Consider the following 17,730-nt stretch of genomic DNA (forward strand, 5'->3'; position numbering starts at 1 on the left):
AACTTCTTGTTCCGTGGGAAGAGGTGTGAACTGTTAAGCCACTCTGAAAATTGTAGCTCTATGAAGGGGGAAATCATAACTGTTTTAAGTGGTGCAAGTTTTCAGTCATGAGATCTCTGAGATCTCTTAAAGTCAGCTTTGAGCCTCCTCTGTGCCCTGAACCATTAAGACCTGTAAATAATCATAACTGCTCCTTTTGGACAAAGGGAGCAACACATAAGTATTGAATAAATCAACCAACAAATGGAAGCTGTAAGGCAACATTGCATTTTAATCCACATGGGAACTGATCCAAGAAGAAGGAGGTCCTGGAGCCATTTTTGGACCACATGAAGGAGACTGTAAACAAAACTAGCATCCATTTTGGGCAAAGCAACTGGTGGCAGGCAAGGGTTTGAGAAGAACTTTGAGCAAAGCTTTGAGAGGCATATTTTTATATCTAAAAAATGCTATGCTTTAGAAACAGCTATTAGCAGAACAATGCTATGCATTTTTACTCATAAATAAGTTCCACTCTGTTCCATGGGGACTTAGAATCATAGAATCATAGAGTTGGAAGAGACCACAAGGGCCATCGAGTCCAACCGCCTGCCAAGCAGGAAATTTACTTCCTCCCGGGTAAATGTGAATAGAATGACAGCTTCATTTTTGTACATAGCAAAGCTGTTCCTTTCCTTTCTGACCAAAAAAACGTCCCCATCCATAGTTTTAGTGTGTTTGGGTGTATGAATGAATGAATGCATAGGATTTGTTGTCTGAAGCTTCTGTAGCTACGATTATAAAACTAGACAAATACTTTCCCCTTTCTACCTACATTTCTACCCCTTTCTACCATATAGCTAAAGACAATAGGAATTTGATTAGAAACCTCAAAGGCTTTCTAGATGTTCAAGCTGAATACACGTGGTTTGGGTAGAGGCCAGACTCACCCCTCCAACATACACCCATTGATTTTACAGTCTGAGTAGAACCCCTATTTGAAGAGCTTGAAATATACTGGTCCCTCTCTAGGTCAACGAGAGCCTGCTTTCCCAGAGTTCCAGATCATGTGGATCAGGGTTCCAGATTATAAGGCCAGGGTTCAAGATTGCATGGATCATGATTCTGGGTTGCACGGAAGAGCCTGCATATGCACAGTTCTTCCCACACCGATAAATGTTTAGGTATATGTTAGGAGTGGAGTGCGCTACCACAAGCCAACTTTCCCCACCAAATGCACACAGCTTACATAATTTGAGGGTATGGAAAGAGCTCTGAATGTCTATTAGAACTGATAGACTGCAGGGCCTGATGTCGTGTTCTAGTGCACTCTTACTACAAAATGATTCCCCACCCACCCCGGGCCATTCTACTTGCAAACAAGGGCTTAGATCAAGATGCTGAGTTTCCTTCCAGATAGTGGCTGCAAGGATCCCTACTTAGCATAGCACGATTTATAGGTTTTGGAGGCTGTGTACTGGTACATATTACGAGGTGGGAAGCATCTGGAGGAGGAGGGGAAGCCGCGCTGCGCTCCGAATTTTGGACCACACGGCATGGGGTGCTTGGGCATTCCTGACTGCATGAGCATAGGAAACGGACCCGGAAAAGGACCTGGAAAAGGACCCGACAGGTTGCATCTCTCAGGGTGGTGCTGCAGAGGATCTTTTGTGTTGCAGGTCTCATGACAGGGTTTGGTGCTTGGGGACATGCGCGGGGACGAACTTTTCTCAGCGCATGCAGCGTCGCAAACCTCAGCACACTTGGCCTCGGCAGCCACCGGGGATTTCGGGGTGCACGGTTCGGGACACTGAATCTTGCACTTCTGATCACAGGGTTCCGGGCACCTTGCTGCAAAGGGTGGGTGGTTCTGGATGCATGTTGAATGTTTCATCGCAAAGCACTGAGGTCCTGGGTTGACACACGGCCCTGAAGTTGGGAAGCTGTGCTGGATCCTGCAATGGTGGCTGTAGAAGGCCATAATTCTGCAATGCTGGGGATACTGGAAGGAAATATTTTGGGATAAAGGGTCAAAGCTGTGAACCAACACTGTCCAAGCATTAGGAAATTGACTGTTCCACACCTTCAAGAAACCTCTGCAAGGGAAATGGTTTGGGGCTCAATAATAATAATAATAATAATAATAATAATAATAATAATTTATTATTTATACCCCGCCCATCTGGCTGAGTTTCCCCAGCCCCTCTGGGCGGCTCCCAATAGAGTGTTGAAAACAATAGAACATTAAATATTAAAACTTCCCTAAATAGGGCTGCCTTCAGGTGTCTTTTAAAGATAGGATAGCTGCTTATTTCCTTCACATCTGAAGGGAGGGCGTTCCAGACGGCGGGCGCCACTACCGAGAAGGCCCTCTGTCTGGTTCCCTGTAACCTCACTTCTTGCAATGAGGGAACCACCAGAAGGCCCTGGGCAGATGGGAGTGGAGACGCTCCTTCAGGTATACAGGACCGAGGCTGTCCATGCATAACCCTGATCCCACTGAACACACAGAAGAAACCTGCATTGGTCCCAAGGCATCTGGAAGTGATGCCTCCAATGATCCTGTCTTGAGCCCCACCTTGATCCTGGCTTCTCTTCCAATCATCTCTGGACCTCAGGAGCAAAGGCTGCTCCCAAGGATCTGTGTGAAAGATATCAAATGTCACTGCTTTTCATTGCACTAATTTGTCGCTGGTGATGTCACAACAGCAGCAGTCACTGTACCAATGCCCAAACTCATCTCAGGTCTATCTGCATGCCCAGTACCCAACACAGCTGAAAGAAAGTGCTCAAAGCAGCAGATCAAGGATGAATAGAGACAGGCTTTTCAGATAACGAACAAGGATTTTCTCAATGACATTAATGCAGGGGACTCACTTTCACAATATCATCATCATCATTCACATTAGGCAATTTAAGAACACAAAGTAACCCAAGGAGAGTTCTGCTGGATCAGACCCCAGGTTCAGACAGTTCAGCATCCTCTTCCCCACAATACCCAACTAGATGTCCATAGGAAACCCACAACGAATTAAGGCAACAACCTTCCTCTCTCCTATGTCCCTGACACCTGATGTTTACAAGAAGGCTGGCTCTGAATTTGTGGGCTCCCTTTAGCTGCCGTGGCTAAGAACTGCTGACGGACCCATCAAAAGACACAAGAAGACCACTGATGGATCAGAATAATAACTAGTCAATTACCCTTTCTTCAAACAGTGGCCAACGAGTGCAAAGCCCACAAGCAGATCATGACAGCAACATCCCTCCTCTGATTGTCTCCACATCACCAGGTACAGTGGTACCTCAGGTTAAGAACTTAATTCGTTCTGGAGGTCTGTTCTTAACCTGAAGCACCACTTTAGCTAATGGGGCCTCCTGCTGCCACTGTGCCGTCACTGCACAATTTCTGTTCTCACCCTGAAGCAAAGTTCCTAACCCGAGGTAATATTTCCGGGTTAGCGGACTCTGTAACCTAAAGCGTATGTAACCCGAGGTACCACTGTACCCAGAAGTAGATGGAGGTTCAGAAAATAGCAACTCAAATGACTAATGTGATGGAATAGAACAGCTCTATGAGGAATGGTTGTAGTATTTGGGACTCTAATCTAAAAAGGCAAGAAATAGGTATGGAGAAAGTGGATAAAGAAAACTCTCTCTCTCTCTCTCTCTCTCTCTCTCTCTCTCTCTCTCTCATAACATTAGAATTCAGAATGCTGGAAGATTTGAGACAGATAAAAGAAAGGACCTCTTTATGCAGTGCATAGTTAAGCTATAGAACTCACTCCCCAAAGAGGATGACTTTAAAGGAAGACTGGACAGTTTCATGGAGGGTAAGGCTATCAATGGTTACTAGCTATGATGGCTATGCTCTGCCTCTCAGCATGCTCCATGCATTGTAACCATGCATGGTTGGAGGCAGTAATGCTTATAAATATCAGTCGCTGGAAGCCAGAGGAAGCAGGAGTGCTCTTGTGCTTAGGTCCTGCTTGCAGGTTCTCATTGGGGTATCTGGTTGGCCACTGAGAGAAGAAGATGCTGGACTAGATGGACCATTGGTCTGCTCCAGCAGCGCTGTCTCTCTCTCTGTGTGTGTGCCCCATACTACAAAACATCCCCACACAATTTACCCTTTCCTTGTAGGTTAGGGGCTCCAAACCCTCAATTAATTTTGTTTCCAAACTCTGCACCTCTTCCAGGTCTCCCACCACCAGAGTGCACTTACCTTGTTCTCTTGGTAGAACACGATGAGCGTATCTTCTGAGATCAATGTGAAAGCTGGAGCAGTTATATATATGCTTTCTCAGTTAAAGCCAAGGCCAGCCTGAGCCACCTTTGGGGACTTGAGGTACTAATTACAGATTCTCTAAAAATACGCTTACTAGCATCTTTTCTTTTTCTGGCCTATGATTTGGGGCTTGCGTTGCATTCAAGCACTCAGCCCCCTATAAAAATGTGACGCCCGTTTAGCAAAGCACAGTAGTTCCTTTGATTTTTCTTTTAGGGAAGATGTTTTATAGAATACAGTCACTATTTTATGGGCTTCACAAGGAGGCTTGCACAGATCCTGCAACCTTTTCCTCTCTTTCGCATAGGCATATCTTTCAGTTCCATCTGCGATTAGCACAGTTCTGCACTGGTTTTGCAATCTTTTAAGAGTAAAACATAAAAAGAGCACCATCACGAAAAAGCATTTAGTGTGCATTTTCCAACTCCTCACCCAGGGCGGGTTACAGCAACTAAGACACAGCACAGTGTTAAAAACATTTTAAAACAACTCACAGTCATAGAACTATACATACTTTTGTATGTGATTTTACGCAAGTTATTTCCCTTGATATGATGCCTTTTTGTATGTTATTTTTACGACGATATGCATTTTCACATGCAATTTCCCCTATGTGTCGTTGTCGTCATCCCTGTCCTGTATTCAGATAAGATCAGGGGTCGGCAACCTAAGGCCCATGGGCCACAAGCAGCCCATGGACCCCTGCTGCCTGCTCAGGGACCCCCACTTCCCGCTCGCTTGGCTCCCATGCGCTGCGCTAAACTGGCACAGAGCAAAGTGAGGACCGCCTTCCACGATGCTGGCCAGCTTCCCATTGGCTGCAGGAAGCTCCTGCAGCCAATGGGAAGCTGTGCACGCCTCCTCTGTGCTGGAAGGAGCGCCGAAAATAGTGTTTGCGCATGCGTGCATGCGTACTCTGGCCCACTGCAGCATCTGTGGGACCGTGAACCGGCCCAAGCCACAAAAACTTTGCCGACCCCTGGATTAGACCCTTCCTAAGAATGTGTCCCCTTCAGTGGATAAATGGGCATCTCCTTGCAATCGAAGTCATGTGTGACAGGGACCATTTGGTGACCTGCTTTCTGTGAGGATATGCAACCAAACTAATGATTTTAAAACACTTTTAGGAGCCGCTCATAAACCCCTGGCAGTAATTGGAATGTGTGCTTTGGAAACATTTACAAGTGCTTCAGATGCCTTTTAAAGCTATGCAACACCAAGATCTCCAGCAAAGGGAGCTTGCTCATTGGCACACATAAATTTAGAGTTGACTGGACCTATCCATTTGGCTTTCTCCCTGTTTATAATTTGTCCAGGTGGTCTTGTAGTAAGGTTAAGGCTTACTGGGAAATGATATACAATGAAATGAAAAGGATGTCTAAAATGATGTTTGTAAAAATAAATTGAAATAAATAACACCAGAAGCCTTTCTCTTGGGAATTATAGGGATAGAGCTACCTAAATTGTATAGAAACTTATTCATATATGCAACCACACCAGCAAGAATGCTACTTGCCCAAAAATATAAAGAAGAACGGATACAAAAACTTTTGGAATATGCAGAAATGGCGAAACTTGCCGGTAGAACAAGAAATCAAGATAACAAACTTTTTATAAAAGAATGAAATTGTTTATTGAATATTTACAGATAAATTGTAAACAGATAAAAACACTGGCAGGATTATTGTAATAACCTGCAGTTACATAAGAGTATATATTTAAAGAAGATAAATAAATGTGTAAGGTAAGATAATTTGGATATGCAGTAGATATTAAAAATAAATTTAAGAGGGGAAAGGAAGTCAAGTTTTAAAATGTCAAAATGATTGTAAAATGTATATGAAATGTATATATCTGAAAAGTATAAATAAAATTTAAATAATAACAATAATAATAATTTGTCCAGTCTTAAGTTCAGTCCACCCCATTTCCACATCAATATGTGACCATTTACCCAAAGAAATATGTTCGCAGGAAAGTACTGTTATGTGTTTAGGGGACCAGTCTGGATGATGCCAGGTAGGGCTGGGAAAGATCCCCAGCCCAAAACCTTTGAAAGCTGCTCCCAGTTGGTACTGGGCTAGATGAACCAATGGTTTCACCCTGCACTAGTTATTACTTTTGGCAGGAATGGGGAGCCTATGTCCATCCAGATGTTGCTGGAGTCCAGGTCTCATCATCCCTGATCATGTCGGCTGCAGCTGCTAGGAGCTGGGTGTCGAAAGACACCCAATGTTAGAGCACCTGCTTTCCATACAGAAGGTCCCAGGTCTTCAGAATCTCCTGGCAGGTCTGAAACCCTGGTGAGAAACTGCCAGTCAGTGTGGGCCATACTGCCCTGGAGGACCAGGAATCTGATTAGGTATAAGTCAATTTCCTATGTTTCTAATGTCTGGAGGACACCATGTACCCTACATCTTGCACAAGGGGTGATTTAAAGGGGTGCTCCTAGAACATCCTTCTTCAACCTGTTGCCCTCCAGCTATTTCTGGACTCCAGCCCCCACCATCCCAGGCCATTGGCCATGCTGCCTGGATTGATGGGGATGGGGGAGGACCCAAACTCAGCCAATGAGGACTGAACATACATAATTACATGACCAGGCACGACAGCCCCAGCCTCCAGGGATCATAAGAAAGGAATAAAGACTCTGACAACGTTATGGAATTAAAAATTAGGCCACAACTTCCGAATGTAGGAAGACTTTGGCTTAGGCCTCAGGAGTGTATCCCTCCCAGCCCCCCCCCCAAGCTGGGGGAACTGGGGCACATCAGTGTAAATGGGATATGGGGGTGCTCTGTGAGATGTAAGTGTAGCAGGCAGCCCAGCCCATATCCCCGCATGCAGGGTAGTTCACTGACGACCTTTCAGTGTATGGTCAGTGAAAGCCATTATATAGCCCCTTTAAGAGGGGGACCCTGGAATCGCTGCCGCAGGGGGGCAAATCACCAATTCACACCCCCCCCAATATAGGGAAGAAAAGACTAAAGGATTTCACCCAAGGCCATAACCACCAAAGTTGTGATGAATTGCTAAGGGGAAGACAAAACCTGCCAATGCAGGAAAAATTCTTCCCGGTCCTTCGACAGCAGCCAGTCAAAGACCATAGCAGCACCTGCTAAACAGGAAGAAAAAGTTAACCTGCAACAAGAAAGCATTAAACAAAGGGAGGGTAGGGAGGGTGAATCTCCAGAGCCAACTGCCTGGCTATTGTCAGCTCCACCCCCTATTTATGAATGGGGCTGGCCCCACCTCCCAGCAAGAAACTTGATTACAGTGGAACCTCGGGTTAAGAATTTAATTCGTTCCAGAGGTCCGTTCTTAACCTGAAACTGTTCTTAACTAGAGACATGCTTTTGCTAATGGGGCTTCCTGCTGCTTCTGTGCCAGTGCCATGTGATTTCCGTTCTTATCCTGGGGCAAAGTTTTTAACCTGGAGCAACCACTTCCTGGTTAGCGGAGTTTGTAACCCAAAGCGTCTGTAACCCAAAGTGTCTGTACCCCAGGTACCACTGAACTGAGGCTGGGAGTGAACCTCCAAATACAGTGGTACCTCGGGTTACATACGCTTCAGGTTACAGCCTCCGCTAACCCAAAAAATAGTACCTCAGGTTCAGAACTTTGCTTCAGGATGAGAACAGAAATCGTGCTTCAGAGGTGTGGCGGCAGCAAGAGGCCCCATTAGCTAAAGTGGTGCTTCAGGTTAAGAACAGTTTCAGGTTAAGAATGGACCTCCGGAACGAAATAAGTACTTAACCCGAGGTACCACTGTAATAACACTGAGAGGCAAGCCAGCTCCCTTTCTACTAGTAAGTTCACTGAGAACTTTAGCACCACACCCGATCCCGTAAAGGGCACCCACATTTTAAAGTGTGAGTGCTCATTACCATGAAATACTGAATGTATGTTAAAGGGAAAGGGGTGGTGGTTGAATGGAGCTTCCTGCAATAGGACATGCCTGGCTGTGACCATGAGAGTGGAGCCTTCCGAACTGCTGGTCCAATTTCTCACCATATTCTCTTGGGACTATTTTGTACGGCCATCGGTAGGTGTCAGCATTGCCTGCTGCCACCGAGACCTCACCTGTTTGCTTTGGCTCTTTGGAAAACGCCAGGGAGAGGTTTGTTTTTTTGTGCTCCACCCACATCCTGCAGCTGTGCATTTAGAGAGGCTTTCACTCACCAGACCAGTGTAGCAACCTGGGCTAGACAGGTATGGCAGTTCCAGCCTGATTGTCTACATTCTGTGGGAATCCCCATGAACATAATGTAAGAACAGCCTGCTGGATCAGGCCAAGGGCCCATCTCCAGGATCTTGTTCTCACAGTGGCCAAGCAGATGCCTGTAGGAATCCCTCAAGCAGGACCTAAACACAAGAGCACTCCTTTCACCTGTATGTTCAACCAAGTGGTATTCACAAGCATCACTGCCTCCAGCCATGGAAGTAGAGCATACCCAGAATGACTATTAGCTGTTGATAGCCTTATGATCCACCATTGAAAGAATGGGGTTTCTTCTGTGCAGTCAGTTTAAAACTGACTCAACCCCCCTTTCTTCTTAGCATTACTAAAAATGCTTTAACTTGAGCTGTTGAGCAAATGCATAACAAGAACACAGCTGCATAAACAAGGCTCTCTCCTTTATCAGTCTGTGACGATAAGGCTGGCCTTGTCCACTCTAAAGTGGAACAGAGATGACACTCTAGGTCTTATCTTACCACAACCCTGACGCACAGACCTAAGTCCGGGAACAAAGCCAGAGTGCGTTCTCGGAGATGATGACCTCTTCCTCCAAGATAAGAGTAGAAAGAGGAAGATCCTCTTATGGTTGAGAATACCAGAGCAGGAACATATGTGATGTCAACCTGCGTACATAGGCTGACATGGTTGGGTTCCTAGGGAAGGAGGGAGAGGGTTCCTGGAGGATATATATACTGCATGAAACTTCTCATTTCTTTGGACTTGCTGTGGACTTGATCACGCAAGTGCCTCCTGCTATCGGGAGAGCAGAATAAACTCTTTCTTTGAATCAACCTCAGGTGTCATTTGACTTCCTTCCTCCTGTCCAGGAGCAACGCAGACCCAATCGGTGAACTCCAGTAAGGCTACACCATGAATTTGTCTAAGCCTTCTTTAAATCCATCCATATTTGTGGCCACGTTTGTGGCCCCTGTGGGAGCCACTTCCATAGTTTCACTGTGCGTTGTGTGAAGAAGTGCTTTCTGTTTTGTGTCCTGAGTCTTCTGGAGAGAAAAACTTTTATCTACTCACTTTCTCCAACCCATGCTTAATTTTACAGACTTTTATCAGAACAGCCTTTACTCACATATTCTCTAAGTCATATTCTTCAGCTTCACCTCATGAGGGCAGACAAGGATTATATCTCTTAGCTCAAAATGGTAGCAACGAAACAGGCAATCCCAGATAATTGTCCAACTCCTACAGAATAGTTCTCCAATGTTGGTTTTTTTGACTACGTGCCATTCTGTGCAGCTTCACACAGAGTCAATTAAGTGTTGGCCGAAAGCCAAGGATGACTGGGCAGAGAGGAGTTATTCTGCCTGGAGATGAGGGACCTTGGATGCAGTTCAACCATTGGTTGAGGTCTCACACAGGCATGATGACTTATGACCTTACTGACTGGAAAGTTTGTTGGTCAGTGTGGAGTCTGAGAGTCATTTGGAGTTTGTTAAGAGAGAGCTAGTTAAGATCCGTTTCTGTTCTGTTCTTGTATATAGTAACTTGAAGCCTGCTGGAAATCATAAACACCTATAAGTAATCAAGTTACTGGCAGCATCGTTTTGCTTCGTCCATCCTGCCTGCCACTGATTGCTTTCTGGAACTCTGCTTATGCTCTGCTAACGTCTGGCTACGGTCCTGCAACAGGTCAAAGTTGCAAAACACCAATAGTCTCCAATGCAGATTTCAAATTATATCAAGTTAATTGCTGACAGGAATTCCATTGCACATACATTAATCTACTATATCTAGAGCAACGGGTGGGGGTGGCACTACACAGATAAGGATAAGGCCAACAGTTAAGGGGCAGTAGCCTGTATCTGGGGCAGGGGTGCCAACTTGAATAAAATATTGTGGGGGTGGGGGACAAGTAAGTCCTGCCCTGCATAATTAATCACATGATGTGATGCACACACACCATTTGAATGGCTATGCCCATGAGCTTTGGGGGGCCCTGGCCCCTAAAATATTTTATTGGGGGCAAGGCCCACTTGGCCCCTAGGAGTTGGCTCCTATGATCTGGGGTTTGGTGAGCCCAGGACCATCCCAAGACATTTTGTTGGCTGAGTTGAAGGGCAAGAAGGCATCCCCATTCCATGTACCACAGCTAATTAAAAAGCCATGTACCAATGACAATTAGTTGAATCTTACTTCAGTAATGGTGATGATGTGATAGTATTCTCTGAAGGCACCAGGCTAGGGGTGTATTCAACCATGGAGGTTATTGTGTTGCTTTCCCTGATTATAATGGCAGCACTTCTGTCCTGTTTTCTAACACTCCTTTCATACTGCAGGACCTGTTGCATGATGGAACTTTTTTGACCAATGACTTTTTTACCAATATACCAGCATGTGCTAAATTTCATTCGCACCAGAGGACATGGTCTGACACAATGTCTCTATTCCCCTACCCCTTTCTTCACATGCATTCTTTTGTTCTCCCATAATTTCCCATGAAAACGGCTTTGCACATGTAGTGTCTTAAGCTCATTGGGTCTGTCTGTTCTTCACTCCGGGAAACTTTAAAAGCTCATGCCTTGCCAGAGGCACAAATCTTTTAGTACAAACTAAAGAGCAAAACCATGGACTGCAAGAAGATCAAACCTATCCATTCTGAAGGAAATCAGCCCTGAGTGCTCACTGGAAGGACAGATCCTGAAGCTGAGGCTCCAGTACTTTGGCCACCTCATGAGAAGAGAAGACTCCCTGGAAAATACCCTGATGTTGGGAAAGACTGAGGGCACAAGGAGAAGGGGACGACAGAGGACCAGATGGTTGGACAGTGTTCTCGAAGTGACCAGCATGAGTTTGACCAAACTGCAGGAGGCAGTGGAAGACAGGGGTGCCTTGCTGTGCTCTGGTCCATGGGGTCACAAAGAGTCGGACACAACTAAACGACTAAACAACAACGGAGAAAAAACACTGTAGACAATTTAGATCTTCAATGGGTTTTGTTGTTTTAGCCATTCTGCCTAACTGTAAGACCAGCAGCCCTGGGTCAGTTTTCCTTGTGGAGTGCGAAAGAACTCTTCGCTTTGGAAAAGTCTTGGCTTCTGTTCTTGAGATCTCCAGGTAGGTGTCAGCAACTGGGCTGAGCATGAAGCTTGGGAAGTGTCCCCTTGGTCTGCTCGGCTCCTCTCAGAAGAGGAGGAGGGGAGGTTTGCCACCCCCCTTGTCTCCAGCAGTTTCAAGAGGAGAAGGAGACAGGGCTGAATTACAGCTGAATGAAGAACTGCCTAGTTACGAGATAGTGGAGGAGGGGGGGTGAGAGAGCAGCCAGCAGAGACCTCTCTGAAGAGTATGGGAGATCCTCCTTCTCCAAGGGCTCGTCGATTACTCCGCATTCAAGAGCAGAGAATGCAGAGGTGGGATTCCTGGGACCTTCTGTGGGTACTCAGGATGTTGCTGGGGACTGAAGAGGAGGGACTCAGAGTCCTTTGCGAGGAGACGTGGATTCTTTGTTGTAATGGTTATGTGGGGTTACTCGTGCGTAAGTTGCCGCCACTCCTGGCTAGGTAGCCTGGTTAAACCTTTCCTGGCTGGACAGCCCTTCACTTCGTGGCTGTTCAGTCGCTAGCAGAATCCGTCAGTGGGCGTTTCTTGAACTTCTTCCAGCAAAGAAGTTATTTGACGCCAAGTCTACGCCTACTTTCCCTGCGCGGAAGTCTTCTGCGCAGGGTGGGTGTGGGCAGCGGAGGACCTGTGCTCTCCCCACTGGTCTCCGGCAAGGAGTCCTGGAGCCCCCTCTCCGATTCCCCCATCCGCCCCCCTTTATCCCTGGTGTTATGCTGATTTCCTTCCCCAGCCGATGAGTTCCCTGCTTGGCCCTTCTCCGGCATCGCTTGGGAGCCCTGCCTCCACTTCTGGCTCCGATGTCAGTTCCCTGACATTTGTCTTGTACCCAGATGACTAAATAAAAACCATAAATACGAACTGGCTTGATCGTCTTGCCTTTGATGCTACCAGGGAAGGAAAGGATCTTCCATGCCTGACAGTAGGGTTAGGAAAGACCCCTGCATGAAACCCTACAGAGACAATGTTGGTGAGTGTAAAATGATCCTGAGTTAGGTCAACCAATGATCTGGCTCAGTGTAAGTCAGCTTCCTATGTTCGCAGAGCTATGTGTACCATTCAGCCTTCCTTGCATTTTTAGGGTAGCTTATGACTCTTCAGTTTTGCTGGAGGTTGCTGTTCCTTCACCAGTGCTAAAGTAAGATTCAGCTACCAAACTTTGGTCCATGGAATGGGGTCAGTGCACCATCTTGTCCTTTGACTTTCAAAGCAAAATGCATTGGACTGGCCATGAGTTGTCTACTTGTTGGTTTCCCCATATCCTGTCAGGGAATATGGGGCTGGTGAGCTGGACACACCACATGCCATTCTGCAGCTGGTCATAATAAGACCATAAGATGAGCCTGTTGGTTCAGGGAAATGGCTCATCTAGTCCAGCATCCATTTTTCACAGTGGCCAACCAGATGTCTCTATGGGGAACCCTCAAGCAGGACCTGAGCACACTGCCCACCAGTGATTTCCAGTAACAAGTATTCAGAGAAATATAGCTTCCGCCAATGGTGGTAGAACATAGTCATCATAGCTAGTTGCCATTGATAGCCTTGCCCTCCCTTGTCCAATTCCATAATAGGATGACGCTTGCCTGGTCCTATACTCCCTTCCCAATAAAGAATTTCTGGGAATGAAACTGGGGCAACATGCACAAATATCCGCAACAGTGTTACTAGCCATACTGAAAATCTATCTGCTTTCCACAATATTCCTCATATTAAGCTCATATTTCATTTTCGTTGTGGTGACAGTGGCGGAGCTTCATGCTCCAGCACTGGGGGATGGAGAGCAGGCGGTGGCAGGGCTGGTGCGCATCCTGGAGGCGTAGCATACTGCCTGCGGGGGCATGGCGCCCAGTGCGGGTGGGGGGGCAGCAGCAATGGCACTCCACTGGGATCGTGCTGCTGGGGGTGGCACGCTCCCCCTCACTCCTCTTCCTCCATCACTGGGTGGAGAAACTGATGCTACTCTAGATGTTTGTGGCACTCAATCTCACTCCAGAACATAAATCATCTGTATCAAAACTTACATCTTCCTAATATTTATACGGGGCAACGGAGGTTGCTGTCTTAAACAAAGTCAAATCATTGTTCCATCTAACCTCAATAATCCCTACATTGACTAGTAGTGGCTATCCAGGGTTTCAGGCAGGGGACATTGACAACCCTACCTAAAGAAACTGGGATGGAATGTGGGAGTTTTCTGCATGCAAAGTATATGCTTTACCATTAGGTTAGGGATGTTCCCCTAAAACATAAGTTGGGAAACGTGTGTCCTTTCAATTCACTTTCCCAAATATTCCTGGGGATTTTGGAAACTGGACGTGAGACCTGCATGCAAAGCAGATGTTTTAGCACAGAGATACAACCTTTTCCCAAGAACAGAAGGAATATAAGAGCTATGGTACTTGTACAAAGGCAAGACATGCTTCCATATACCTCAGTATTGTCTACACTGTCTGGAAGAGGCTATCCAGGGTAACTGGCAGTAAGACTCACCTAGCATAATGTGGAGATATTGGGGATTGAACCCTGAGATGTTCTGCATGAAAAGCAGATGAACTGTCACTGAACTGTGGCCCTTCCTCAACAATTGTGCTTGTCTTAATATTGGAGCACCTCAAAAATTGCTATCATTTCCTTTCTGAGGAAATTTCACGGAAATCTTCACCCAACATTGCATTCATTGTCTATGTGGTATGACAATATAATTGATAAATAGTATGCTAAAAATGAAGCAGAGAGAAAAAAATCATTTGCTTTGCTGAAGATTTTAATGACAGAAAAGAAGAAATGAGTACAATCTATTGAGATTTTTGTAGGAAGCAACCATCCCCTGCCACAGTGGAGAGGGTTATGGCTTTACAATGAAGATATTGGAAAGAAAAGAGTGAATGATAAGAACAGGAAAAGATACAAGGAAAATGTTGGAATAGAGGCAGAGAAAGACCTTGCCAGGCAAAGCAGACACAGAGGCTGAGGACCCAGCAATCCCACCAAGATGGCAAGAGTGGAAGGTGCTCAACCCTCTGAGAAGACAACCCTATTTTGCCCAGTAATGTTGCATGGTCTTCTTGCATGTTCGGTGATCCAGAGATGATTCTTCATAATGGCTTAACATGGCCCACAGCATGGTTCAGAGCATGAGCTGGAGACCCTACCACAGTGGGCAGTGCTTGACAGGTGAGCCCCTGGCATGATCACATCATAGCCTGGGTAGCACATATCGACTCTCATGCCTGGACCAGAGCCCCCATGTCCACTCCCAGAAGATCCACAGCAGGAGGGTGGGCAGCATTCGGAAGCACACACACAGCGGCAAGACACTTGGGAGTTGCCGTGGGAGACAAGACGGGGTCCTGGAACCGTCAGGGAGCAACCGCCGGGTTGGACACTCACAACTGAGGTGTTGCCAGTGTCAACCAACACTCCGCCACTGCCAGAACCAGATCCGCCACCACATCCAGAACCACACGAAGTTCCACAACAGGCCATCTTGAGTGAGAGAGAGGGATCTGAAACACACAATAGAACAACATTGAACATACAGGAGGGGATTGGATGGATGGACCTCAGGCATAATCCCAGGCAATCCATGGGTACATATACACAGTGTATGGTTGTGCATCACCCTCCCCTCCCCTATAGTCCTGCCATACTTGTCTGATCCTTAAGAAATTAAGCAATGGAGCTGAGAAATCAATGTATACCGTTGAAGAAAGAGGGATTGCCTGCCAACCTTGCTACTCCTCAGAGATCTTTAAGCTTCTGTTAGTTGAACCCTCATAGAAGATGCACAAATGCAACAAGTACTGCTCCCCTCCACAATGTGGAAAGATCACAGAAACAGAACACCTAGCTATGCCTAACCACATAGCATATGAAAGCTGAACAGATTGTATTCAATCGTACTCACTTGAGTTCAGTAGTTGTAGAGATGCTGTTGGAAGTCAGGAAATGTTGATGGTGGCACTTCAGACTGCAGGCCTTTATATACGATTCTAGCTGGTCACATGGCATTGTTATTTGAACATGACCAAGGTCTTAAATTAGTTCCTTGCAGAGGTTGGCTTCAAGCCTTGCACCTAAAACACATCTAATAGCTTTACTCACTACTTATGATCTATTCTCAGCTAAATTTAGTATGTTGGCTATATTATATCACGTAGATTTTCTTTTTATAGATTGGTGGAGCACACTTCTTCTAGGTGTAACCTAATCAAGCTTTCTTTCTAGAGTGAAAATGAGGACAACGAGGGCAGGTTAAAGAATGTGGATACTTGTAGACAGATAGACATTGAATTTGGGTTGTCCACAGCATGTGTTGGTGATTTTTTTTGCAGCTGAATTTTGGGCGAGGAAAAGCAGGAAAGAGCTATAGCACCCATTCCCTGTTTGTGGCCCTCCTATAAGCATCTGAATGACCATGGTGGGCAGATAATTCTGGATTAAATGGGCCATTGGCCTGATCCAGCAATGTTTGCCTTAGTGCCAAAGACAGATAAATGGACATTGGCTACATTTCTCCATCTGTCTCAAAAACATGGAGAAACGTCCTTTGTTTAAACATATCTTCTCTGGTTGCAGGTTTCTTTTTTTAACCTGGTTATGTTATTTATTGTATCCTACCTCAAACGTCCACATATTAACATATAATAGTTTATTTAGATGTGTTATAGATTTTCTGACATTAATAGATTCGCCATACATCTTCAATATCCCAGACATCAATGAGATGAGGCCGTTGGAAACAGTGTGCAGGCGGAAATCACTGAAATGTCTGGGAAAATCCGGATGTATGGATTTTGGCGCAGTTCCTTTAAAACAGCTCGACAACTTTGCCCCCCCCCCAAGAAAAACCTTTCAAAAACATTTGTGTCTGGATTTTCACTTTTTGAAATATGACAACTCTATATTATATAATGATCAAGGGTCTCCAAACCAGGCCTCATGAGGAACGTTTGAGAGATTTGTGTATATTTAACCTGGAAAAGAGGAGACTGAGATGTGATAGGATAGTAATCTGCAAATATCTAAAGGTCTATCACATGGAAGATGGAGCAAGCTTGTTTCCTGCTACTCCAAGGAGTAGGACTCAAACCAACAATGTCAAATTACAGGAAAAGGGATTCCAATTAAACATTAACAAAAACTTTCTGGTGGTAAGAGCTCTTTAACAGTGGAATGGACTCCCTCCGAAGGTTGTGGACTTTTGTTCCTTGGAGGTTTTTGAGCAGAGGTTGGATGGCCATCCACCTGGGATTCTGCAGTTGCAATTCCCTCATTGCAGTGGGGTTGGACAAGTTCACCTCAGGAATCTCTTCCAACTCTACAATTCTCTGATTGTAACCCATCTTAGGGGCCATGGGTGGCTCTGTGGTATAAACCACTGAGCCTCTTGGGCTTGCTGATCAGAAGGTTGGCGGTTCGAATCCCCACAACGGGGTGAGTTCCTGTTGCTCAGTCCCTGCTCCTGCCAACATCTGGGAAGACCAAGATGTTAGATCCTCCTTTATGTAAGCCAATGCAATACCCTAGATCAGGCTTCTTCAAACTCGGCCCTCAAGATGTTTTGAAACTACAATTCCTATCATCCCTGACCAGTGGTCCTGCTAGCTAGGGATCATGGGAGTTGTAGGCCAAAAACATCTGGGGGGCCAAGTTGGAGGTCTTGACCATGTAACTGCTTTGCAGATGTGTGACCTCCACATTTAGAATCAACAGCAATCAGGCAATAGCTTGATTATACTCAGTGTTAACTAGCACATGGAATCAAATTAGCTTTTATTAGAACACCACACATTTCAAAGGGATTGCTTGGCTATACTGAGATAGAACGTGGCACTTTATGAACTGGAAGCACAGGAGAGATTGCATTCTGAATTCAGGTCTTGGGTTGGGGTTTCCAGCAACAATGTAAGGAGAGTCGGGAACCAAGTGTCAGGAATTGTGTCAGGGAGACAGCCAAGAACCGGAGCAGAAAAAAACCCATCAAAAGACATGAGAGCTAGTTCATGAGAGGTAATAAAAGGCAAATAAATACGCGTGCCCCTTCTCTCATCGTCAATGTAAACCAATAAATATACCTAAAGAGAACCTACTCAACTGAAACTGACATTAAACCCTACGTATGTACCAAGTTGACACAACAAGATAGTGTATAAGA

The 17,730-nt window shown here is 45.6% G+C and overlaps 1 long non-coding RNA gene across 1 annotated transcript; it reads left to right on the top strand.

Annotated features, from left to right (window-relative positions):
• The first annotated feature begins 3,687 nt into the window (after positions 1-3,687).
• On the top strand, positions 3,688-6,040 carry LOC309358816. The gene is made up of 3 exons (XR_014163635.1): positions 3,688-3,809; positions 4,176-4,324; positions 5,392-6,040. It is a non-coding gene; the product is annotated as an uncharacterized lncRNA (long non-coding RNA).
• The last annotated feature ends 11,690 nt before the right edge of the window (positions 6,041-17,730 follow it).

Source organism: Podarcis melisellensis (genome assembly GCF_964234715.1).
Source record: "Podarcis melisellensis genome assembly, chromosome: 16".
NCBI classification, from domain to species: Eukaryota; Metazoa; Chordata; class Lepidosauria; order Squamata; family Lacertidae; genus Podarcis; species Podarcis melisellensis.